The sequence below is a fragment of the Macrotis lagotis genome, chromosome 1 (genome assembly GCF_037893015.1).
Source record: "Macrotis lagotis isolate mMagLag1 chromosome 1, bilby.v1.9.chrom.fasta, whole genome shotgun sequence".
Classification (NCBI taxonomy): domain Eukaryota; kingdom Metazoa; phylum Chordata; class Mammalia; order Peramelemorphia; family Peramelidae; genus Macrotis; species Macrotis lagotis.
Window position 1 is genome coordinate 517,560,019 of NC_133658.1, and position 26,453 is coordinate 517,586,471.

A 26,453-nucleotide genomic window follows, 5' to 3' on the forward strand; every position below is an offset into this window, starting at 1 on the left:
CATAGTTACCAAAGGTATTTCCATTCCCATTTTAAAGATGAGTAAACTGAGGAGCAGAGAGTTAATTTATTTTTAGTCATATAACTAGTAAATGACTCAATGGGCACCTGAAACCAGATCTTCTCATTCCAAATGAAGCTCCAAATTCAATTCATTTCAACAAAGTTTTTTTCCCCCATGGAGTTGTGGAAGGGTGAAGGAAAAAAGCTATCTTGTTCTAAGTGAGGGAGAATTCACTTTTCATTGGACTGAGGTGAGTTGATAATGGAGGGAATGTGAATAGGGAGCTAGAGTCTTTTGAGGTAGTGGTAGTCATTCTCGAAAAGGACTAGTGATCTCATGACTTGATAGTGAAGGTGGTAGTTTGGAAGATCTCGGGGAGTTCTCTCCACTTAACATTCTGTAGGTAGGGGGAGTCAGAATCCTGAAAGCCTTAAAGGGAAGAGCATTTCAAAAGACAGAGTTGGGGAGGATGTGAATTCCAGGCACAGAAAATAGCCTGCACAAATGAGGAAAAGATCATGATTCAATTTAGGCTGGAATATAGCATTTGTAAAGGGGAACAATGTGAAATATACAGGAAAAAATAGGGTGGAATTAGATTATGAAGGGCTTAAAAGGACTAGCTAAGAAGGTTTTATTTTATCCTATAGATGGGTGGAGGGGGGAAGGGAAGGAAAGAATATAAAATTAAGATTTAGAAGAGCAAAATTACAAATCATATAATCCAAGGCCCTCAGATTATCAGTGAGAAAACCAAGACCCAGAGCTTAAACCACTTGTCCTTCAAGATGACACACACATTCTAAATGAGGATCACCAAAATCCAAATTCAAGCACTTTGATTAGATCCAGTGTTCTTCCCACCTTGGCTAAACCACATGTACCTGCCTTCCCCAACCTGTCTTCTTCCCTTCCTCTTTTCCATACCACCCTTCCTGTGTTTTCCTGTTCTCTCTGAGTCTCTGTCTTACCTGCCTCCACCCCACCCCAAGATCTTTGAGAAAGGGGATAATTTGGTCAGATTCACTCATGATGCCTCTCATACCCTATGTGATTATGGTCTGTAGGGCCTGCCTCCCACAATTCCTCTTATTTGCCTTCATTTAAAAAAGATACCAATATACCAATATCATTTCATTGGGTTAAGGCATTGTACTATTCTGGAGTTCTCTCAAGGTCAAGAACTTGGAACCAAGGTCACTTCGATGCAGCCATAAAGGAAGATAGTTTTCATTGTTGGAATATTCTCCTAGAATTTGCTAAGTGCTTGATCCCCAAGTCGAGGAAACAGTCTGAGGGCTACAAGTGGACTGGATGAGAATGGGGAAGGAGTGGTCAAGATTCGTGATGACTACTTGCTTCACCATTTTAATTGGAACTGGTCCAATACCTATATCACATCTCATGCTTATTATGGGGTTGAAATTTCAGGATTCTGAGACTCATCTTAGGTTCTTTGGAAGATAATCTCTTTCCATCTATTTGACCTAACCTCCATCCTCAAACTTCTGTCTGGAAGAGATGAAAACATTAAAAAAAATTAAAGATAGAATGAAAATCTGGAATTAGAGAGAAGGGACTTCAGTGATGGTGGGATCCAACCCTTTTATTTTACATTTGGGAAAACTGAGGAGTGACTTGGCCAAGGCCACTCTACTCTTTGGCAGAATCAAGACTGGGATCTGGATCCCAGGTGCCTAAGTCCAGAACTTTCTCCACCATTCTTCCAGCGGCCTTCGGCAGCAGGGGCAGCTTCAGAATCGGGCATGTAAGTTGACCCTCACTGGCTCACACCTCGCAGGCCAATTTTCCTCCCAAGCCCTGCGCACTTTTCTCTTTCTCGGTCTTCCATGGCTGGGAAGAAAACAAGCCCGTTTCCACCCGCATGTGAAATGGCTGGAAGGCGGGTGTCTGGAGCGAGTGACCCAAGGGGTGGAGGGGGCGGTGGCATCTGCGAGTGCCCCCTTGGGCTCCAGCAGCCGGCGGAACGAGCCTGGGGTCTTCGGGAGGCAGCGGGAGGGTAATGGGAGCGAGCCAGGGGCGGTGAGTGACACCGCCCGGGTGGGATGGATGCCGAACGGGAGTGGCAGCCTCGGAAGAGGGCAGGAGGGGAAAGGGCGGGGAGTGGAGGCGGGTGGAGGCGAGAAGTCCAGGCGGCCCGGCCAGGTCACAGGTGTTACCGAGGAGAGACGGCCGCCGCCGGGAGCACTGCGGACTCTGGGCCGGCCGCCTCCCCCGGCCCCGGAGCCGCGGCGCAGGCGGCGAGGCGCGCCCGGGCCCGGCGGAGCGGAGCAGCCGGCTCAGCGGAGCAGCCGGCGCCCTGGGCTCCACTCCGGGGCTCTGGAGTCCGGCTGGCTGCCTTCCCGACAGAGCCGAGCGTCTCTCCGCGGACTCCGCCGCTTCCTCCGGTCACGCCCGCTCATTAGCAGTGCCAGCCTCGCCGCCCTCCTCTCCTCCTCCCAGTCCTGCAATTACCCGGCTTGCTGGCTCAGAACGCGCCCCGGCTGTACCGGGGAGCCAGACAAAAGGCGAGGGGGCGGGGAGGGGAGGGGAGCCGGGGTGGGGGGCAGGGGAGCCGAGCGCGGCCCCGACGCCTCCGGAGCCTGCCGAGCTGCCAGAGAGATAAGAGAGGAGCAGGTAGGGCAGCGTTTGAAATGAAAATTAATCCAGCGAGGAGGGGAGAGCGAGCATCTGCAGCAAACGGTGCAGAGCCCGGAGATGCGGGCATCGTGGATGCCCTTTCGGGACAGCTTTTATGACCCAGTGAAGCCTCCCGGGCCTCCCCCCTTCCGCCCCCGCCCCGAGCGGGCCGCCGGGGGGATGCGAAAGGATGCTTTGCTGTTTGGTACTCCTCCTCCCCTCCCCCTCCCTTCTCCCCACCCCCACCAGAGGAGCCGATGTTGATTAGCAGTAAACAGGAGGAAGCAGCTGAATCCAAAGAGCTGGGCTTTTACAGATCGCCGAGTGGCAGCGCAGCGTTAGAGCGGAGGATCGTGCCCGTGCTCTAGTCAAAACGGCCCTGGTGTTCACCAAGCAAGAAGCGCCGACCCAAGCCGGGCTAAGCTACCTGCCTCAGGCCTTACAGTTGTTAGGAAGGGTAGAGAGGCTTTAGAGCCCGAAATGACCTTAGAAATCTTATAAAACTAGCCCAAACCCCTCATTTTACAGCCGACCAAACATCCTGTACTTTCCTCTCTGGTGCCTTTGCGCCTTCTATTCCCCCGGGCTTCACGGCTTTCCTTCCTCTACTTGTCTGGGCTTTAATGCCCTTTCATCCATAAAACCTTCTTTTATTTCTCCTATTAATAATAACCTCTCCCCAGGCCCTCACATTGCATTTAGTGCGACGCTCTAATGTGCCTAGCTAATCGAATATTTTTAATAAAAATATAATATCGTGTGCTATAGCTATCTGTGTCTCATCCACTCTTAGGGCAGGAAGCTCTATGAGGGTAAAGACCAGGAATGTCTCCTATAGGACTCTATATGCATAATGAAGGCAGACATTTGGAGCAATAAATTGTGGCATGGAATCTTAGAAATAGATCCTGGAGAGACCCAAGAGACTCTCATTTTTATAGTTCAATTCTTCCTCCCTTCCTCCCCCCTCCTCTTCCTCCTCCTCCTTCTCCTCCACCCCTTACAGGTGAGAAAACTGAGGACTAGCACAATTAAATGATTTCCCCAAAGTAAGAATTAGGGGGTAGACCCAGAATTTACTCTCTTCATCTTTTATTTGACTCCAGATCCAGCACACCTTCCACTGCCTTTTTTAAGATTAAAGAAGTCCCTCAGTTGGCCAACTCTTGTGCAAATTCACCCAACTAGGAGTTGGAGTGCATTATGAGAAAGAGAGGAAAAGTTCATTTGGCCAGAACATAGCACAGGGGAAGGCAATAGCAAAAAGTGATTCCATATTATGCAGGGATTCAAAAGCTATCACTGATCAGGAAAGGACCCTAGAAATCCCTAGCCAACCCTCTCATCTTATGGAGATGGAATCTGAGGTTTGACAACATCAGGGTACATAGATATAGAGGTAAGCATCAAAGGCAGGATTTAAATTTCCAAGGTTAATGTTTCTTTCTGTCTGTCATTCTGCCTGGTAGTAATAGGGAGCCATGGGAGTTTATTGAGCATCTGTACTTTAGGAAAAAATGGGTTTACAGTTGTGGGGATGATGGACAGGACTGGAGAAGATAGCTTAAACTGTGAGAACAAGTAGGAGACTGTTGGAATAATCTAGGGGAGAGGCCCTGGACTGAGATAGTGGTAGCTATGTGAGTGGAGAGAAGGGATGGGATGAAAGAGATGGTAACTGATTGGATATATTGGATGGGGGTGTGTGAGGAATTGAGGATAAAGCTGAGATGATGAACCTGGACAACTGGGAAGAATGGAGGTACTTTCAAAAGAAAGAGGGAAATTGGGGGGGAAGGGAATTAGCTATGTTTTTACAGTTTGAGGGGTTCCTGTGAGTTGAGTTCATCAGTTTGAAATGCAAAATAAGTAGTTGGTGATAGAGGATTGAATGCTCAGGAGGGAGACTGGAACTGGTTATATAAATCAATAAGTAATCTGTGTAAAGGCAATAATTAAATCCATGGGAACTAATGAGGTCATTGAGAAAGTATAGTAAAAGAAGACTGAGTCAAAGCCATGGGCTATGTTCATAGTTAGGGAACCAAATATGAATGTGTTCCCTATGTGGGTGCTCATCCATGAATGCTCCTTTGTTTTGTGTTTAGAGTTCCCACTGTTGTATATGTGGGGAAAATGTTTTCATTAAAAGTCTTTGTTTTGAACTAAATGTGTCCTCTGACTAATAAAAGTATTGATGAAAACTCATTAGGTATGCCTTTTTTTGAGGGGATAAGGACTTATAGAATCCTGGGGATAAATTTTCTAGAGGAACTTTGAGCAATAGAAGGAGGATCTCAGATCTAATGTTTTGGGGACACATTCTAGATCTCCATTTTGGATGCCTTGGTAATTCAGGAATTCACTGTCATTTTGTGACAGCAGTTTCCCCTCCTAAGAGGGAAATTCAATTCAACAAACAATTCTAACAACATTTAGACCAGTTTTTTAAAAATAACCATTTCAGCATTGTGTTTAAATGCTGCTGCATTGCACTATTGTATAGATTGTGACTACAATTTAAAGTGAGTAGCATAGATATAAAAATATTTTTATTAATATTTTTTAAAATTGATTTTTGTTTTCAGTTCTACATTTTCTACATTTCCCATTTCCAACCATTGTCAATTCCTGTTAACAAACGTTTATAGCCAAGCAAAATAAGCCCTTGTATTAACCATGTTAACAAAGCAAAAACATTTGATCTATACTCTGAGTTCATCAGCTCTATCAGGATATGGGTAATATGTCATTTCAAGTACTCTGGAGTAGTGGTTGATCATTGTATTGATCAGAATTCCTAAGTTTTTCAAAATTGTTTATATTTATAATATTGCTGCTTGTTATATTTATGATATAAATTGTTCTCTTGGTTCAACTGCTTCATTCTCCATCATGATATTCAGTCAAATCTTACTGTTTCTCAGAAATTATCCCTTTTTAAAGTTTATTTATTTAAGTTTATTTATTTATTTAAATAAATAATATTCTATCACATATGTACATCACAGTTTATTCAACCATCCCCCAACCATTTCTTCATTTTCCAGTTCTTTGCTACACAAAAAGAACTGCTATAAATATATTTGTACTTAAGGATCCTTTTCCTCTTTCATTGATGTCTTTGAGATTTAGACCTATGAGTGGTATTGCTGGGTCAAAGGGTACATGTTAAATTATACACTTTTTCTAAGTAGCTTTTGGGGCATAGTTACAAATTGCTTTTCAGAATGACTGAACTAGTTCATAGTTCTAACAACAAATCAGTAATGTACCTATTTTCCCATAGCTCCTCTAGCATTTGTTATTTCCCCCCCTGCCCAACTTTGTCAGTCTGATGAGTATGAGATGGAACCTTAACAATGTTTTAATTTTTATTTCTCTAATTATTAGTGATTTAGAGGATTTTTCATAAGCTATTGCTAGCTTGAATTTGTAGCCATACACTGACTACATGGAACTGAACAAGTGCCTCAAGATCTAAGAGATAACAAATATTGATAATGCCTAAGGTGATCCTGTCTATCTTGCAGAAAAGTAGGATATATACTAAGTGATAGTAGACCTCAAACTCTATCTGTTTTCTGTAAATTATCTGAATGACTACACTACTGTTAAATAAAATTTCAAGACTAAGCTGAGGAGTGTCCAAAAATGGATTAATACTAGATAAAGAGACAACTACAGAATTAGAACCTGCTTAAAATGCTCATAATGCCTCTGTACTTTAAAGTGCTTTAAACTGAAGTTTTTCAAGGTACAAATTCAGCTTGCCTAGGTTCAATTACTCAATACCCCAGTGGATAGGGCGTCAGAACTTCAGTTGGGAAGACTCATTTTCATGAGCCAAATCTGAGCTGGGACATTTACTAATTGGGTGACTCTGGGCAAGTCACTTAACCTTGTTTGCCTCAGTTTCCTCATCTATAAAAGCAATTGGAGGAGGGAATGACAAACCACTCCAGTATCTTTGTCAAGAAAATCCCAAATGGTGTCTCAAGGTGTTGGACTGAAGAATGGCTGAAATAACAACCAACCTGAAAGGGAGAAGGCATCTGATTTTATGATTCATGTAGACAGACACATTTCTACCTGAGAAGGTGGAAGACATAGATGATGCCTGACATTTTTTTTAGTCTATAAAAGGATAATTATTGATAGTTTGTTGAGTTGTGACCTTCAACTAGCCTGCTTGGAGAAGCTGGGGTCACAAGGGATTAATCTTGATTAATTGGCATTTACTCTTGACTTAAATGTCCATATTTCATTATTTTTGCCTCATTCAACTAAAGAAGGACACAACCCAGGAAGGGATGAGGAAGGATGGGGGCAGGGTAGAGGCAGAAGAGGAGTCAGGGGAGGGAGACATGCCAGTGAAAATAGGAGTCTAAAGACCCAACCTAAAGATATACCTTGAGGTCACTTGAGGTCTTTAGAAGCTGAGCCTTTGTTTTGTGAGTCCCTTTAGTACTCTGGCAAATGCTAATTGGCGTAATTACCAGACTATTTCTTGTCCAGACCTTGACCATTCCTCTCTTTCCTAATTGAATCAAAGGAACGTTGCTTTATGAAGTAGGGAAATTTCTAGTAGCTTTCTAGTGACTTGTTACTGAAATAGAAGTTCAAAAACTCATTCACCTTTGAAATTCTCCCATTTTTATCAAAGTGATGCCATAGCCTCAACTTCAAATCAATAAAAGAAAGGTGTGGGAAGGTGAAGGGCCAGCTACTGGAGCCAAATAACATACTTTGAAGCAAAAACACTAGGAAACCTAGGATTTCCAGGAGATATGGGCAGGCAGTTAAAAGAGTTACAATAGAGCACACAGATGGAGGATGCATTGATAAATATCAACAAAGATAGCAGTCCCCTTTGGTAAGTAAATTTTGGAAATAAGAGATGATGCCTGACTTTTACATCTGGCTAATGATTTGGTAGGGACCCAGCAACTAATGTTCATGGTATTTTTAGGACCTGATGGTATATTGACTGTATTGCAGAGACTGAGAGACATGAAGGACTTGAGTGAAGAGTAAGGTATATGCCAAAGAAAATGAATTCTAGCTCCAAAAATAGGTCATGGGTTAAACTTTTTTTAGTTGGACCACTAAGAAGCTACATCAGTTATTCAAACCTTAGGTCCCCTAGAGAAATTAGTTTTAATTGTATTTTTTAAAATACATTTTCTATTTTTTATATCACCAAAATATCCCTCCTTCCAGAAAGCCATCTTTTAATGACAAATACTAATTGTTAGAGAAAGAAAAACACAGCTTACTGATACACTGAAAAAATGTGTGATGTAGAGCACCTGTCAATTTCCTACCTCCAGAAAGGTGTAGATTGGGGATACCTTTTCATATCCATTGGAATTCCACTTGATCTTTTTTTTAAAAAATTAAATTTTATTTATTTAGGTAGTTAGCAATCATTTACTTTCTTTCCCTCTCACTTTTGCTATCACCACTGAAAAGAACACCCTTATAACAACTATATATATATATATATATATATATATATATATATATATGTAATCAAGCAAAACAAATTTACACACTGGCCATGACAGATCAATGCAATGCTTGTTCTGACTTTGAGGATGGATAAAAAAAATAATGATTTCAGCACTAAAGCAAGAAGTATTTTAAAACACTCACTATATCCAAGTCACTTTGGAAAGTTATCTCATAAGAAAAAAATAATTTTTTAAATCCCTGTTCTCAAGTAGTTTTTATGATACTATTTGATTAAACATGTAAACAGATAAAGATTAAATATAGGGGTGGCTAGGTGGCATAGTGGATAAAGCACTGACCTTGGAGTCAGGAGTACCTGGGTTCAAATCCGGTCTCAGACACTTAATAATTACCTAGCTGTGTGGCCTTGGGCAAGCCACTTAACCCCATTTGCCTTGCAAAAATCCTTAAAAAAAAGATTAAATATAAAATTATGTGATTTTTTCTTTATTTTTTTATTACATTTTAAGTTCTGAACATTTCCTTCCCCTATTTCCCCACCCTGAAATAGAGAAAGCCACCATTTGATGCAGATTTATAAATATATGTAAAACCACACTATGTGTAATTGTATCAGTTCTTTCTCTGAAGATGGACAGCATCTTTCTGCTGTGTATTTATGGTACTCAGAATAACTTGGTTGATCACAATTATTCTTTGAACAATATTGCTGTTATTGCATACAATATTCTCTTAGTTCCTCCCACTTTGCTCCATTATTTAATGCAAGTCTTTCCATGTTTTTCCAAAATCAATTGGCTTATCATTTCTTATAGTCCAGTGTTCCATCACAACCATATATCAATCACAACATATTTAGCCATTCCCCAAATGATGGGCATCCCCTCAATCACCTATTTTTTGCCATCAGAAAGAGAGCTGATAGAAATATCTCCTTGGAAAACCCATCACCTTGGGAAACAGATGTGACATTGGTATTGCCGGATCAAAGTGTATACACAGCTTTTTGAGTTCCACTTGACTTTTATAATTTTGTTGCCTTTACTTTTTAGTGTTTTGATGTGGTATTCTTTTCATTTACATTGTTGCAGTTATTATGTATATTGGTTTAGTTCACTCTGTATCACTTCCTATAGATACTTCCATGCTTCTCTGTATTCAAGCACACATCAATTCTTTTTTTTTTTTTTTTTTTTTTTTTTTTTTTGCAAGGCAAATGGGGTTAAGTGGCTTGGCCAAGGCCACACAGCTAGGTAATTATTAAGTATCTGATTTGAACCCAGGTACTCCTGACTCCAGGGCAGGGGCTTTATCCACTTAGCCACCTAGCCACCCCCACACATCAATTCTTACAGTGTAGTAATATTTCATTTTATTCTTGTACCACAATTTTTTAGCCATTCCCCAATTTATGGGCATCTATTTGGTTTCCAATTCTTAATTATCACAAAAAGTACCACTCTAGATATTTATTTTAGAGTATAGGGAGATCAATTTTGGATTCTTTTGATGCATAGTGGATTTTATTCTATCTCAGTTTTATTTTATGAATATCTTTGTGGGTTTTTTAATGGTTTCTTATAGGCAACAGATTGTAGAATTTTTTTTTACTCAATCTGTCACTCTTTTTTGTTTTACTGGATTGTTTAATCCATTCACATTTAAAATTATATGAGCTAGGTTTATATTTTCTTCCATCTGTCTCTGAAATTATTTTTTAAGTTATGATTTTTTCCTCTCTTCTGCTATAAACACAGTGTTATATTTCTTCAGTTTCTTTAAGTTTTTTTTTTTAAAGATGACCATTTTCTTATTGGTTCTCTGCTTCTTACCCATCCCTGTTTCTCATTTCTTACCCCTTTCCCTTTAGAGTTTTATTTCCCACAGTCTCTCTAACAAATGTCATTTCTTCCCCACCCCCATCCCTGGCTGGCCAACTTTCAAATGTGAAATGGAACCTCATAGTTGTTTTAATTTTCATTAGTCTAATTATTAGTGATTTGGAGAATTTTTTCATATGGTTATAGATAGCTAAATTTTTCTCCTGTTTTTATCTAGTTATATATATATATATATATATATATATATATATATATATATATGCATATATATATATATATATTTCTTCTCCCTCTATTCCCCCCAGTCAAGTTGTATTTACCTTTCCTCTCTTCTCCTTTAGCTAATTATACTGCTAATTCTCCTCCAGTTCATTAGTTTTTTAATATTCTTTTTTTTGTGCCTCTTTCTAAAAAGGATTTCTTTTATTCTCTTTGTTATCTATTTTCTCTTTCTATTTATTCTAGACCTTCATTCTTTGATTCATGGTTCATGTAACTATTTAGTCTCTCATTTCTCTGAATTCTTCCTGTAATCAAAGCTTCCAAGATATGCATTCTAGACTCTATCCCATCTCAGGACTTCCTGTTTCTTCCTTGTAGAGTTTACTATGGATTCTTCTTTTCCTCATTCTGGGAACAGTGCTTATTTTTACTGTATCAGAGAGGACACTGCTACAAGGTAGGGTCCCTCCTCTACACTGATAACCTCTTTCATTGACTTTTACCTCCCTCCCCCCTTCTTCTCTCTGGAAACCTCCTTCCTACATCTATACTGTCCTATTCCTTCTGCTGCCAGTTTCCCCCAGGGGTTTACACTTTCCTTTCCCTCGAGGACAAGTTGACTTTTCAAGCATCAAATCCCTCAGGCCTCATCCACTGTAAGATCCTCTTCTCTCTTCCCCCAAAGGACTATTCAACAGTGGAACTGCCTCCATCTCCAAAGACTTCTTTCCTTCCTTCTCTTCTTTTCCTTTCTACCTTACCCACTGTCGGGTAAGCACTTCTCTTTCTGAGACTACTTTCCCCTCGTTGTTAGCCCTTGATTTGACTCTGGTACATCCTCTCCATCTCCCCCCTTTTTTAGGTTTTTGCAAGGCAAATGGAGTTCAATGGCTTGTCCAAGGTCACACAGCTAGGTAATTATTAAGTGTCTGAGATCAGATTTGAACCCAGGTACTCTTGACTCCAGGGCTGGTGCTTTATCCACTACACCACATAGCCACCTCCTCTCCATCCACTTTCACTCTTGCCCCTTTTTTTTATCCTTTCTCATAATGTAGTCTCACAAAAGAAATATTGATTCACTCTATGCAGAGTTGTCTAGTTCTGTCCATAATACCCCTTGGCTGCTTCATCACTCTTATCTCTATAAGATTTCTGCCTTCACCCCTGTCTCCTCATGTATATTTAGAAACAAATCTCTTATTAGTCTGTTGTTATTCTGTTACTCTAGTTGTCCTTTCCTGCTGCATTTATTCATTTCTCTTGCCTTTCTGTTGTATGAAGAGTAAATAATCTCTTCAAATCTGATTTCTTTTCTAAACATGTTTCAGACTCTTTTTTATTATTGAATATCTTTTGTCCTGTATGGTCAAGCTCAAATTTGCAAAATAGGCCATATTGGGCTGCTTCCTGAATTCCATTCCTCTTCAGAACTCCTTTATCTAGTGGGTATAGAATAGTCTTATATTATTTGAGTAGGGTTTTTTTTTGTATTTGAAGGTTTTTCTCCTGATGGAATTTGTTGTTCCCAAATTGAATTATTAAATTTAACTTCTATGTGTCATGGAGTTTGTAGCCTTGGGTTTTTTTGTAGAGGTTATTTGTGATTTCTTTCAACTGGAATTTCATTTTTTAATTTAGAAGTTCTGGGCAGTTCTCTTCTAATATTTCCTTCATTCTGGTGTTAAAGGTTAGATTGTCTCTACACATTCTGTCTTCAGGATCCATATCATTTCCTTTGATAGTGAACATATTTTCTTTTAATGTTATTCTTTTTTAAAATAACATCTTATTTTTACCCCAGTTATACATAATGAAAATTTTAGCATTCATTTTAACAAGATTTTGAGTTCCAATTTTTTTCCCCCTCACTCCCTCTCCTCCCTTCCCTTGAAAATGGTAGGGAGTTTGATCTCATTTATACAAGTACTATCATGTAGCACATATTTCTGTATTAGTCTCAGATGTAGAATAAATAGATTAAAAAGAAAAAATAATCACGAGAAAGAATAAAATAATTGAACAAATCTTTCCATCATTATTCAGAGTCTATCAGTTCTCTATCTGCAAATGGATAGAATTTTCTTTCATGAATTCTTTGTATTTGACTTGGATCATTGTGTTGCTGAGAAGAGCTGAGCCATTCACAGTTGATTATCATACAATGTTGCTGTTTTGTATACATTGGTTTCCTGGTTCTGCTCCTTTCATTTTGTCACAGTTCCTACTAGTCTTTCCAGGTTTTTCTGAAATGTACCTATTCATCTTTTTTTTTTATTATACAATAGTAATCCATTACTATTCATATACCACAGTGTGTTCAGTCATTCCCCAATTGACTCAATTTCCTCAATTTCCAATATTTTGCCACCAAAAATGTGCTATTATCAATATTTTGCATAGGTATTTCCTTTTTCCTTTTTTATGATTTTAGGAATACAAAATTCAAAGTGGGATTGCTGAATTTTCTGTCTTCCCCTCCCTGTTTTCCTTTTCACTCACTTTCTGACTCCATCTTTTATGATTAAAATTTTGTTAGAGACTGGATGTCAGTGTCTCTGTCTTCTAACACATGGACAATTCATGGTTCACCTTCCTAGGTCTCTGTCTCAAATGACATTTGGCTGGTCAGACTGTTCCCAACAGGATGCTGTACTCTTTCCCTCAGATTTGGTGGAGTACTGCACTGTTCCCCCATACTCACAGTACCCTGATCTAGTGTCCTGTCCCACATCCTCAGATACTCTGTTTTCTGGACCTGTTTTGCCTGGGATTGGCAGTTCACAGCTTTGCAGCACTGTTACTTCCTGGATAAAGTCTCCAGCAGATTTTGACTTCTGTAGGAACTGATCATACTAGCAATTGAATGAGGTTCATACTAGCAATTGAATGAGGTTAAAGCAGAATTCCACAGCTTGGAAACATGCTGAAAGAGGTTTATAGGGATATAAAGGTAGGTTTTGATATGAGCCTGCATCATGTCCTTGGATCTGCTAAATGCAGTTTTATTGCTGATATTGTGGGAAGTGGGGGAGGGATTTTCAGTGAGCTCAGGGTCAGTGAATCCTGAATTTTTGTTCTTGTTTTTGTTTTTACCTCTTTTTGGATTTTGGATGTCTTAGTCCATGGAGACTGCTGAAGTTGCTTTATATTTGGCACATAAATTCTGTTTCTGAGAAGTTTGAGAGTTCATAGAGATTAGAGAAAATATCCAAACTGCCCTTTGTTGTTCACATGGCCTAGAAATGATCATTTAAGTCTTTGAGGAAATATTGATTTCTTTTAAGTTGACCTAGTATGTTCTGGTTCATTTTCCTATAGCCAGGCTTTTACATTTTCCCCCTCAGGATTCTCAAAGTACTCTTGAAAGCTTGGAATATCTTTCCTTAATACTATGACCTAGAGTCCCCATTTTGGGTATGTTCCCTTCCCCTACTGGTCATCAATGACTCACACCTTTGCTCTCTGTTTAATAAATTAACAACAATTAACTTTTGCAAAAGAATATTTATTTTGAAGGATAAAAGTACATTTTCTCCAAGCACCTCTAGGCACATTCTACCCATCCCACTTCAATTTTCTGAGAGTCAGCTCACTCTTAGCACAGTTTCTACATAGATTCTGTTCCATCAAGTTCACATCCAAATATGACAATGATGTCAGATGAATCATCATCTTGGCTACCACTAGGCTGATGGCATTATCCTTTTTTAAAAATTTTTTATTTATTTAAGGCAGTAGAGTTAAGTGACTTGCCCAGGCTCCTGACTCCAGGGCCAGTGCTCTAACCACTGTACCACCTAGCTGCCCCCGATGACATTGTCCTAAAGAGATCATTTCAAGAATGCTAAAGCTTAGAATGGTCTGATATTGATGAGGAATTTTTAAAAAATCTATATTAGAAGAAAAGAGGTTTAAAAAATGACAGTGCCTTTGATTGAATAGATAAAATGATTATAAATAACAACAGGCAGAGTTTCTTATTTGTCATATTGCTTCTGTTTTCTCTTCAAAGGAAATGACTGAACAAAAATGATTAACAGGGAGGTCCAAGGTGAATAAGGGAGCATCTAAAGACTCTGTTGAATTCAATTCACCTGGCCAAGATGGAGTATAACCTCTAGTAGCAAATGGGTTGGTAGATATAATTGCTGAGCTACTGTCAATTATATTTGAAAACTATTTTCAAGCAGTTAGGTAGGAAAGTGGATAGAGTACTTGTTTTACAGTCAGGAAGCACTGAGCTAAAAATCAGCCCCACATATTTCCTGTTTCAGTTTTCTCTTTTGTAAAATGGAATTAGAATTACAATCCAATAATTAGAAGTGCCCAAAATGGAATGGACTGCTTGGTGAGATGGCAATGCTCCAGCTCTTTGGACAGAGGATAGATGACCACTTGTTAATTGTTATAGTAAACATTACATAGCTGTGGGACCTTGGGCAAGTCACTTAATCCCATTGCCTTGTAACACCCCCCCAATATCATTATCTCTACTCTTCCCTTTGTCCAATTTCTTCCTTCCAAAAGAAGAATGAAAACTTCCTTTACAACCAATAAGTATAATTATGCAAAACAAATCCACAAACTGGCCATTTCAGAAAATATGTATTTCATTTTATGCCTCTAAGTATCATAGAATTTAAAGTTGGAAAGTAACTTATATCATCTGGCCCTCTTTCCCATTTTTGTTTCCTGAAATAAAGTTTTGGTGATACTTTTAAAAAAATGAATGAATTAATTAATTTATAATTTACACATTACTCAAATAGTCTTGTTGTAAAAGTAAATAGAACCTTCCCTCCACCCCCCCACAAAGATAGAGGAACCTCATGGTAAATAAAATGAGAGAAAAAGAAAAAAACTTGTTTCAGTTTTTATTTGTATAACATCAGTTCAGAATTTGCTTCAATATTTTTTCCTACAATTGCTATTGCTAACTATTTTCCTCCATCAATTCCTCCCAACTCCCATTTATTCTGTTTTCTCTCTCTCCTTTAACTTTTTCTCTCCTAAAATGTGTTTTGTGGAGGAGCCAAGTGGTGCAGTAGACAGAGCACTGACCCTGGAGCCAGGAGGATCCAAGCCCAAATCTGGTCCCAGATACCCAACAATGATCCAGTCATGTAACCCTGGGCAAGCCACCCAACCCCACTGCCTTGCAAAAAAATAAGATACTGCATCTGACTACCCTCTACCCTGACCTTTCCTCTCCTCTATCACCTACACCATCCCTCCCTTCCCCTTGTCCTCTTTCTCCTATCCCCTTCCTCTCCTTTTTCCTCTAGGGTAAGATAGATTTCTATACCCTATTGAGTATCTATGTTGTTTCCTTTCTAAGCCATTTCTGATAAGAATGAAGGCTCACCTATCCACTTCATCTTCTCCCCTTCCACTCCATTGCAAAAGCTATTTCCTTGACTCTTTTATGTAAATACTTTAGCTCATTTACCTCTCCTTTCCCTTTCTCCCAGTATATTCCTTTTTCACCCATGACTCCATTTTTATAACATCTCATGCCCTCATATTCAACTCATTCCTGTGCCTTGTCTATATACCTCCTTCTAACTTCTCTAATAAATGAGAAGATTCATATGAGTTATTGGTATCATCTTCCCATGTAGGAATACAAGCAGTTCAACATCATTAAATCTCTCATAATTTGCTCTTCCTATCCACCTTCTCTATGCTTCATACTTGGAGATTGAACTTTCTGTTCATCTCTGGTTGTTTCAACAGGAAAGTTTGAAATTCCCCTTTTTTATTGAATATCTACTTTTTCCCCTGAAAGAAGATGTTCAGTTTTGCTGGGTAGTTGAATTTTGGTTGTAATCCAAACTCTATTGCCTTCCAGAATATTATATTCCAAGCCCTACAAGCCCTTATTGAAGATACTAAGTCCTGTGTAATCCTGACTATGGTGCCACAATATTTGGTTTGTTTCTTTCTGACTGCTTGTAATATTTTCTCTTTGACTTGGGAGTTCTGGAATTTGGTTATAATATTCCTGGGAGTTTTTCAGGGGGGGAAATCTCTTTCAGGAGGTGATTGATAGATTCCTTCAATTTCTAGTTTACCCTCTGCTTCTAGAATATAGAAATTTTCCTGGAGAAATTCTTTGAAAATGAAGTCAAGGCTTTTTTCCTGGCCATGACTTTCAGATAGCCCAATAATTTAAGAACTATCTTTCCTGGATCTGTTTTCCAGCTCAGTTGTTTTTCCTAATAAGATATTTCACACTTTCTTCTTGTTTTTCATTCTTTTAGTTTTGTTTTATTGTTTCTTGATTTCTCACAAAGTCATCAGTTTACCTTAGCTCCATTCTACATTTGAAGGAGTTGTGTTCTTCAGGAGTTTTCTTATCTCCTTTTTCATCTGTTCAGTTCTGCTTTTTAAGGTATTCTTCTTCTCATTGACCCTTTGGACTGCTTTTTTATTTGACCTAGACTGGTTTTTAACATGTTGTTTTCCTCAGCATTTTTTGGTATCTCCTTCACCAAGCTGCTGATTTGTTTTTTGTGATTTTCCTGCACTGCTATCTAAAGAAACAAACCAAATATTGTGGCACCATAGTCAGGATTACACAGGACTTAGCATCTTCAATAAGGGCTTGTAGGACTTGTAATATAATACTCTGGAAGGCAATAAAGTTTGGATTACAACCAAAATTCAACTACCAAGCAAAACTAAACATTTCTTTTCAGGGGAAAAAGTAGACATTCAATGAAAAAGGGGAATTTCAAACTTTCCTGTTGAAATTTTTCCTGTACCACCCTTACTTGATTTTCAAATTTTTTTTTAAGTTCTTCCATGGCCTGAGATAAATTCCTATTTTTCCTGGAGACTTTGTATACAGAAGCTTTGACTTTGTTATCTTCTGAGTGTGTGTGTGTTTTTATCCTCCATGGCACCAAAGTAAATTATCTATGTTTAGATTCTTTTTTTTCTGTTTGCTCATTTCCCCAGCCTATGACCTGGTTTCAGTGTGATTCCCAATGTGATTTTGAGTGTTTTTGGGACACTCCCCTAAGAACCTCAATTCTTTCAATGTCTTATGAGAGGCTCTGACTGCTTTCCTGGTCCATGGATGGCCACAAGCACTCCCCTCTGTCCTGGAATGTGGGGAGGGTCCCTGCTCTATGGCAATAGGGGACCCCAGACTGTGACCAGGGTCTGAATATGGACAAAGCAACAGAATATTATCCCTGGGATAGCAATCTCCCCCTACCCTTGCCATCTGTAGGCTGAGTACTTTGGAAGTAGCTGCCAGGTATTTCCCTGCTGGATGGCTCTACAGGCCTACTTCCATTTCCTGGACCAGGTCTGCACTGAAGCCTAAGCTGCACTGGGTTCCACACTCTCTCTGATAGATTTTTCCTGCTGCACTTCCTGATTGTCCTTGATGATCCCTGGGTTGGGAGGTCTGGAAACTGCTCCTTGCCATAAACCCTGGTGCTTTGAGGAACCCAGGCACCCCATGGGATGTTCCTGGGAGACTGGAACTCATTTGCTCTAGTGTGGCACAGCCTTGGCCTCATGGTGGTTTCTTCTATCCTCAGTGGAACAGAGCCTTCCTGCAGATCTTCCAAGCTATCTTGGGTTGGAAAATTGTTTCACTTGATCTTTCTGCAGGTTATGCCACTTTAGAATTTGGTTAGAGTCATAATTTTAAGCTATTTAGAGTGCTTTGGAAAAGACTTTCAGGGAATTCCTGTCTCTGTGCTTCCATCTTGACTCTGCACCCCCCCCCAACCCTTGGGGATTCTTTTAAAAAATATTGGAATCATTTTCTAATCTAATTTCATAAAGAAATAATATTAAGCTAAGCAAATCAATATAGAGCATAGGTAGACCCTGCAACTACTATCCCATTTCCTATTTCAGTGACAAATTGGATCTCTAGTACAGAGCAGGTACATTCTCTAAGGATCTGGGAGTAGCCCTAATGGGCTGGGTAAGGACCATTTTCAAATGCTATATATTTCACAGGGCCTTAACAGGGTGCTTTGGATTATGATTACCAGTTGATATCAATTAGTCAGCCAGACGATTAGCTTTTAGAAAAGGAGTATTTATTATGCTATTATGGTTGATACAAAACATTCTCCTTTACTGAAGTCTGTGACATACCATTGTCAAGATTAGTTATAGAGTCCAAGTTTTAATACATATCAAAAATGGATAGCCCACAGTTCCTTACACAGATGGGAAAAGTCTTGATGTGGAATATGTGAAAGGGATAACTGTAGTATCTTTGTGTAGATTTTGTTCATGTCTAGTTCTGATTGAGACTATTGTATACAGAGATAGATAAGCATCTTCTAGAAACCAGATTTGGTAGTGGTACTCCTCCAGTTTCCTGAGTGTAGAACGTGACCAATAGAGGGGGGGCGGGGAATGAAAAATAGGGAAATAGAGAGATTATTGTGTTTGGTGATCTCTTACCCCTAGAATATTCCTTTACAGACCTACCAAATTGTCTCTATTACTCTCTTAATAGAGGTGAGAATGAAGATGTATGTGTATGTGTGGGGGGCAGGAATCCATGTGCTCCTACTGTTCCTAGAACTTAGTGAAATAGGTCTCAATGAAAATAAGCAGCAAGAGAGGCAACTAGGTGCCGAAATGGATAGAGCACTGGTCTTGGAGTCAGGAATACCTGAGTTCAAATCTGGCCTCAGACACTTAATAATTACCTAGCTGTGTGACTTTGGGCAAGCCACTTAACCCTATTTACCTTGCTAAAACCTAAAAAAAAAGAAAAAAGAAAAAAGGAAATAAGCATCAAGAGTGAACTTCAGGCAGAAGCTTAGGGGTGGAGCAATGGATAAGGTACTGAATTTAGAGTCAGGGAGTCCAGTTTTTAGATTCTACTTTAGACATTTACTAGCTTTCTAATCCTGGGAAAGCTCACTTAATCTGAAAGCCTCAGCCTCCTCCTCTATAAGGTTGGATTTGATGGCCTTGAAGATTTCCTTCCAGTTCTAAATTTATGATCTTATGTTGGTAGAGAAATTAATTAATTGGGGGGGGGGGCAAAGTACTGAAGGACTGATTGGCCCTCTAGACTTCTAGGACTGTAGTAGAAAGAGTGAGCTGGACTTGGATGGAGGAGCTGGGTATACATCCTGGATCTGACTCTTACTAGTTGTATGACTAACAAGTCGATAAACCCCTGTTTTTATCTCTGTAAAATGGGGGTTAATTCTTACCTCATTGGGTTGTAAGGACAGAATGTGTAAATGAATTATATTTATCATAAGCATATTCAGTTATAAACCCAACAGAGTTGGGCTTCCACAGGGAATCATGGATGTAGAGATGAGTTCTAGAGTAAAACATGGAAAAGACTTGGTTGGTTAACTTGTTGGTTCTTGTCCTTTGTTATCAAAGAAGACCAAACTGATGATCAGCCCATCAGAGTTGCACTCTTTGTGGTAGAGTTTGAATGCCTGGCAATTTAGTTTGAGAAAGGACCTCAGTGTCTGGTCTCTTATCCTGCCAATTGAGCTTCAGAATTTTCCTAAGACAATTTAAATGTAAGCAATTCAGTTTCCTGATTTGGTGCTGGTAAACTGTCCAGGTTTCACAAGCAAACAGCAATGATGTCAGCACAAGGGCTCTGTAGACCTTTAGTTTTATAGTCAGTCTAATTTCTCTTCTCTCCCACACTTTCTTTAGAAGCCTCCCAAATACTGAACTAGCAGTACATGTGTCAACCTTATCATCAAGGTGTACCTCCCTGGAAAGTACGCTACCAAGGTAAGTGAGCTTGACAGTATTCAAAACTACATTTGCTGTAACTGATGGTTCCATATATGGATGATGGAGCACCTGTGTTTTTCTTATTCTTAATTGTTAATCCAGAATTATCAAAAAGAGCAAAGAATTGATTCATACTTTGTTGCTTCTCAGCTTCATAGGCTGCATTAAATGTATAGTCATCTGCAAACAGAAAATCATGCACCAAATTTGATTCCTCCAATTTTGGTCTTGACTTGTAGGCATTTGCCAACATGGCTGAAGACATAATGCTATGGGAACAAGGACACTTCCTTTCTTCACTCCATTGGTGAAGGGGACATCATGAGAGCATCATCCACTATCCAAAACCTGGCATTCTTGCATCATGAAATTGTTAGGCTATATTGATGAATTCCTTAAGGAAACCAGATTTTGACATAATTTTCCATATGCCTTCATGGCTGACAGTATGGTCAGATCTATAAATGTATATTGACCTCTGTTCTACTCCTGGCATTTTTCTTTGGCATTGTTGGGCAGCAAATATCATATCAATTGTTCTTCTACCCTTTCTGAAGTCACACTCCCTGGCTTTCAGAAAGGTGGCTATCTTCTAGGTGAAGGATCAGCCTAGTAAGGTGAACTCTGGCAAGAATCTTAGCAACAATGACTAAGAGAGAAACACCCCTGTGATTGTCACAGGATAATCTATTTCCTTTATATTTATAGAGATGAAAAATGGAGGCATACTTGAATTCCTGGGTGCTAACCTCTTCATGCCATTTAACCTGGGAACTTTCTGTCAGTTTTTGTATGAGCAATGAATCCCTCACCTTGTAAATCTCAGCTGGAATAGCATCAGCACCAGGTGCTTTTCCACATGAAAGGAATCTAATGGCAAACAAAACCTTATCCTCAGTTGAAACTTCAGCTAGGGATGAATTAACTTCATCTTGAAGTAAATGGTCAATGGCTTCTTCATTGACTGATGTTGGGCCATTAAGAATACTATGAAAGTATTCAACCTATCTCTCTGGGATGAAGTCCCTGTCACTCTAATCAATGTAGCTCCATCAGCACTAAGTATCTGAGATACATCACAAATCTTCAGTCCATAAATAGTCTTCAGGGAATCATAAAAGCACTTTGTATTGTTGTTATCTGCACAAAACTGAATTTCACGTGCCTTCTTATTATGTCAAGAATCCTCTATCTCTCTTTAAACTTCACTTCTACTTTACTTTTGATGGAATTAAATACTGCCTTCTCAAAAATGAATGCACTATCCTGAAGGTAAACCCTATGGAGTTCTCGTTTGTCATTTAACAACTTCTGTATTTCCCTATCATTTTAATTAAACCAATCTTGATGTTTGGGAGCAAATGATGAGCAAATGCAGTGCCATATACCAAAATCTCTGAAAGCTGCCTACTCTTTTTCTACTCCACTGTTGCCAACTGTGTGTTTGCTCAAGTTTGTCTCCAATTTAGCAACAAGCTATTCCCTCTCAGAGAAGCATCTTGACATTAAGTCTTCTGGTAGTCATTTTGTTTTGGGGTCTTTGCTTCCACTGGATGTGAATATTTAGCTTAGAGAGAATGGGTCTGTGATCAGTCCAGCATTCTGCCCTACACATTGTCTTTGTCATTCTCACATACTATCTGTCTCTTCTTCCAATCACATATTTTATTAGATGCCAATGTCTGTGAGGGTACATCCATCAAGTTTTATTGCATTTGATAAATGGAAGACCGTGTTTGTGATGAGAAGATCATAAGATGCACAAGTTTTCATTGATAAGTGATTATTGTTGTTACTGTTTCCAAATCCATTCCTCCCAAGGTCTCCCTACCATATCTGATAATCTGAGCCTAGTCTAGCTTTAAAGTCACCCAGAAATTTATTTATTTAAGGCAATGGGTTAAATGACTTGCCCAAAGTCACATAGCTAAACAATTATTAATTGTCTGAACCTGGATTTGAACTCAGTTCCTCCTGACTCCAGAACTGGTATTCTATCATACCACCTAGCTGCCCCAACTTATCCTCTTTTGGTATATTGATGATGAGCATCTCCAGTTCTCATAACATTTTTCTTTACCTTATCAGAATTCATCATCTTGGGAGCATGGGCACTGAGGATGGTAGTCTGGTATTTTACTACAAGTGGTAATTGTATTGTCATGAGCCTGTCATTCACTCCTTTTGATAGGCATTCAAGCTTGTTGACTAGATTAGTTTTTTTTTTAGGTTTTTTTTTGCAAGGCAAATGGGGTTAAGTGGCTTGCCCAAGGCCACACAGCTAGGTAATTATTAAGTGTCTGAGACCAGATTTGAACCCAGGTACTCCTGACTCCAGGGCCGGTGCTTTATCCACTGCACCACCTAGCCACCCCTAGATTAGTTTTGATTGCAAAACCTATCCCAGTGTCACATGGTTCCCCTTCACTTCAACCACGCCAGAAAATTTTGTATCCAGCTCCACCGTCAGTAAGCTGACCTTCATTTGCCAGTCTTATTTCACTCATAGCTGCTATTTGGATATGATATCTGCTGAATTCTTTTGCAATAAGAGCTATTCACCTTTCTGGCCTATTGGATTTTGTGTTGTCTAAGTATGTGCACATATTCAATGCTCTAATGGTGAGTGTAGTCTTGGAAGTTTTTCTATATTATTTTGTGCTTTGACCCAAGGTAGGCCATTACCCCATCTGACAGTGTAATCAGACCAGGGTTGGGTAAGTCGACAATTTTTTTCTAGCTCCTTCCTACACCAGGAGGTTAGCAGTGCAATCCTAAAAAGGTTGCTCAGATACCCATGGGGTTGCCAAATTCTACTGCTGCTTTCAGTGAGGAGATGACCCTATGACCTGGACTGCCTATGTGCAGAGTTGTGACCCCAGCTCCTAGTATACCATACCTGCTACTTTATCACTTGCATATTTCCACAGGTGAAAAAATTATAAAATTATATGGGTGGTCTCTTTTGATTCATGCATAAATTATATTTAAATGAGGCAGAATTGCATGAAATTGTAAACCTCTCTCTTCCAAAATCATCACAGTCCAGTGAAAAGAAAGAGTCAAGATAACTGGTGATGGCTTTAAATGCAATGGCTGACTTTGGTGTCTTCCATGTCTAACCAAACTCTAAGTACTCTTCAATTCTTGCTTCAGCTGCCTTCATGGTCCTTGGAACAAATTGTTTTCATCCATTCATTTCACCTCATGGAAGACTTCACATGTTTGGGGTAGACTAATTAACTAACCAAAGGGTTTGAGATTCTCTTGGTTACCCTCAATCAATTTTAGCCTCTCTGCCAAAATGGTTTACTGGGTGTGGCTGCTGTGTGTGCTACAGCTTCTTGGAGTCACAAGAGACAGTTAGATAGCTCAGGTGGACATTAAAGGTGGAAAGAAGTTCTAAAAAGGTCTCAGCAACCCTCACACCAAAGGTACTAATCTTTCTTTAACTTTCTTTAAATCTTTCTACACCCTAGAAAAAGAAGTCAGACATTTGATGAAAAAAAGATATAGAAGAGGGTATGGAGTGGAGACAGAGATTCAGAATCTTGCTCATGGAAGGTATGACTAGAGAGAAAGATGTCTCACCTTACTTGGACTTGTAGAGTCCATACCATATGGATTACCCCAAAGAAGAATAAGGATCAACACAACAGGAAACAACATGCTTTGAAGAGTTGATTTTTTCTCTTTTGTAATTCAATAAGTCATTCTGACTCTATAGATTCATAGGGAAGGTTCTGTACTTAACAGAGGGCAGAAATGCTTGATGGGTTCTCAAAAGGGGAACAAAGTTTTTTTCTGACTATCAGGGAACTCAAGTACAAGCCTATTCTATGGTTTGTTGTTACTCACTGGATCAAATAAAATTGTCCCATTTTCAATAAACCTGAATGCTTATAGCAGAACCAAAAGTACTTGGAAAGATGAACCAAATCCTGATGTCTCTCAAGGAAACCCTGGATAAAGACAGAAAACCATGATATTTTGTAAGAGATTATTTTCTTACTCTACTACTGAGATGGCCTAGGTCTCCAGTGTTAGAGACTAAGGCACAATTAATATATGGTTGAATTTTTATGACTGTTCAGACTCTAACATAGGAGCAGATGATTAAAAAGAGGAACCATGTGGAAAGCACTTTGCATATAATTGCTGGACTGTCTCTAGGGACATAGACCTCTTGCCATATAAATCTTTTTTTTAGGTTTTTGCAAGGCAAATGGGGTAAGTGGCTTGCCCAAGGCCACACAGCTAGGTAATAATTAATTGTCTGAGGTCAGATTTGAACTCAGGTACTCCTGACTCCAGGGCCAGTGCTCTATGCACTGTGCCACCTAGCCGCCCCCATATAAATCTTCATAACCAGCTTTGATTGGGACTCAAAAGCTCATATGATTTAGAATTAGGAAGGATCTAAGTTGTTATCTAGGCCAATACTCTCATTTTATAGATGAGGAAACTGAGACCCACATCCTCTGTGTCTTAACTCCTTTTTTTTGGTTCCTATTCTCTTTTTTCCTGAATGGTCCTTATTGGACACTCTAACTCTCTATTTTCCTTGGTCTCCCTTCCATGAAAATGTGAAATGACCTTCCTAATGACAACCTTTTTTAATTGATCTATTCCACATGGCCTTTTGATCAATACCATTTATTGTCACTGGAAGTTCTGGTGGAAAATGGCTTTGCTCTAAGAGTAAGAATTCATAGGCAATGGGCCATAGGCATCTAACATTCTTAGTGCCATTCATAAATCCTGAGTGATAATAGTGAAATCAGTTTGTAGGAAGGTAACGGATCCCTACCTTTACCCCTAGCATACCAGTTTAGTGGTTTATGGTCATTAAATTGAAAAAAATATTTTTGGTACCTCTGAGAAACACTGCAAATTTGAGCCTGGGAAGCCAGGAAGCCCTCTGGTCTGGTACTCAAAAGGAACCATCAATATAACATGTGACATCAAAAGGCAATATGACAAATAGTATGTTCCTGGTGATCTGGGGTTAAGAAATGTCACAATCTGAAAGGAAGGAATTGGAGGTGGACTAGAGAGGAAGAAAAAGGGAAATGGTCAAAACCTCTAATGAGGCCCTGTTGGGAACATTTCAGTTGAACTGCACTTAATTATCTAAACATACTATAAAGAAAGAGGCTCAGCATGTTTATTCTAAACTGAATCTTGAGGTTCAAGAAACTGATCTGGATCATGCTGCTTTGATGGCTGATAGGAAAATATGAGAAAGACAGGGTGGGGAGGAAGAGGGGAAGAGAGAAAGAAAAGGAAAGAGAAAAAGAGAGGGAGGGAAGGAGGGAAAAAGAAAGATGAAGGGAAGAAAAAGGAAGAAGAGAGAAGGGAAGGGAAAGAGAAAAAAGTGAGGAAGAGAGAAAAGGAAAGGAGGAAAAGAGAGAAAAAGCAGAAAGAGAGGTGAAGGATAGAGGGATAGAGGAGAGACAGAGACAGACAAATACACACAGAGGAGAGATGGGTCAAGAGTGAGAGGTAAGGCACAGACTCTTAAAAAATTATTGGGGCAGCTAGGTAGCACCATGGATGGAGCACCAGCCCTGCAGGCAGGAGGACCTGAGTTCAAATCCAGCCTCAAACATTTAATAATTACCTATCTATGTGACCTTGGGCAAATCACATAACACCATTGTCTTGCAAAAAGTGCCCCCAAAATTTATTCTGAACTCATAAATAAAAGCATTTTTATAACTAGTAGAGCAGGAAAAAAAAGATGATTGTGCATGAAGCTGCAAAGCTATTAGGTACAATTTGTTATTTCTTTTAAAAATGTTATCCTGTAACTTCCATTTTTTCCTTTTTTCCCCTCTTTCCCCCTGCCTCTGCCCTAGAGATGACTACCATTAGGCGCAGATATGTATGAATATATATACCCACATATTTTATATGCATATTTATATTTAGCAGTTCTTTCTCTGGATGCAGATAGCATCTTCCTTCATATGTCCTTTGTAGTTAATTTGGGTATTTATAATAGTCAGAAAGACTTATTCACTCAAAGTTGTTCTTAAAACAGTATTATTGTTACTGTATAGTGTATTCTATCCATTTCATTTTTCATTATTTTATGCAAGTCTTTCCATGTTTTTCTAAGCTCAGAGAGCTCATCATTTCTTGTACCACAGTAGTAGTCTATTACAATCATATACCACAACTTGTTCAACCATTCTCCAATTGATGAGTATCCCCCCACAATTTTCAGTTCTTTGCCACCAACAAAGAAAGCTGCCACAAATATTTCAGAACGTATAGGTTCTTTTCCTTTATCCCCTTTTGAGAGGCAGATTATAGCCTCAGAGCTCCCAATACATAGGGAAGTCAGTCATGCTATCTCTAGATTTTTAGTGACTATTGCCCTAGGAATTCCTGAATGAGATTATTCTCCAATTTGAGCTTACCTTTCTTGAGAGCTTTCTCCTAGCTAAATAGCTCATATACTCTCAAGTGTTCTTTGTGTTCCTGTGCTCTAATCTG

General features: G+C 39.2%; 1 long non-coding RNA gene across 1 annotated transcript; it reads left to right on the forward strand.

Moving 5' to 3' along the window:
* Window positions 1-2,581: 2,581 nt before the first annotated feature.
* On the forward strand, window positions 2,582-25,170 carry LOC141520863 (uncharacterized). The gene is made up of 3 exons (XR_012477779.1): window positions 2,582-2,640; window positions 19,866-19,946; window positions 20,189-25,170. It is a non-coding gene; the product is annotated as an uncharacterized LOC141520863 (long non-coding RNA).
* Window positions 25,171-26,453: the final 1,283 nt, after the last annotated feature.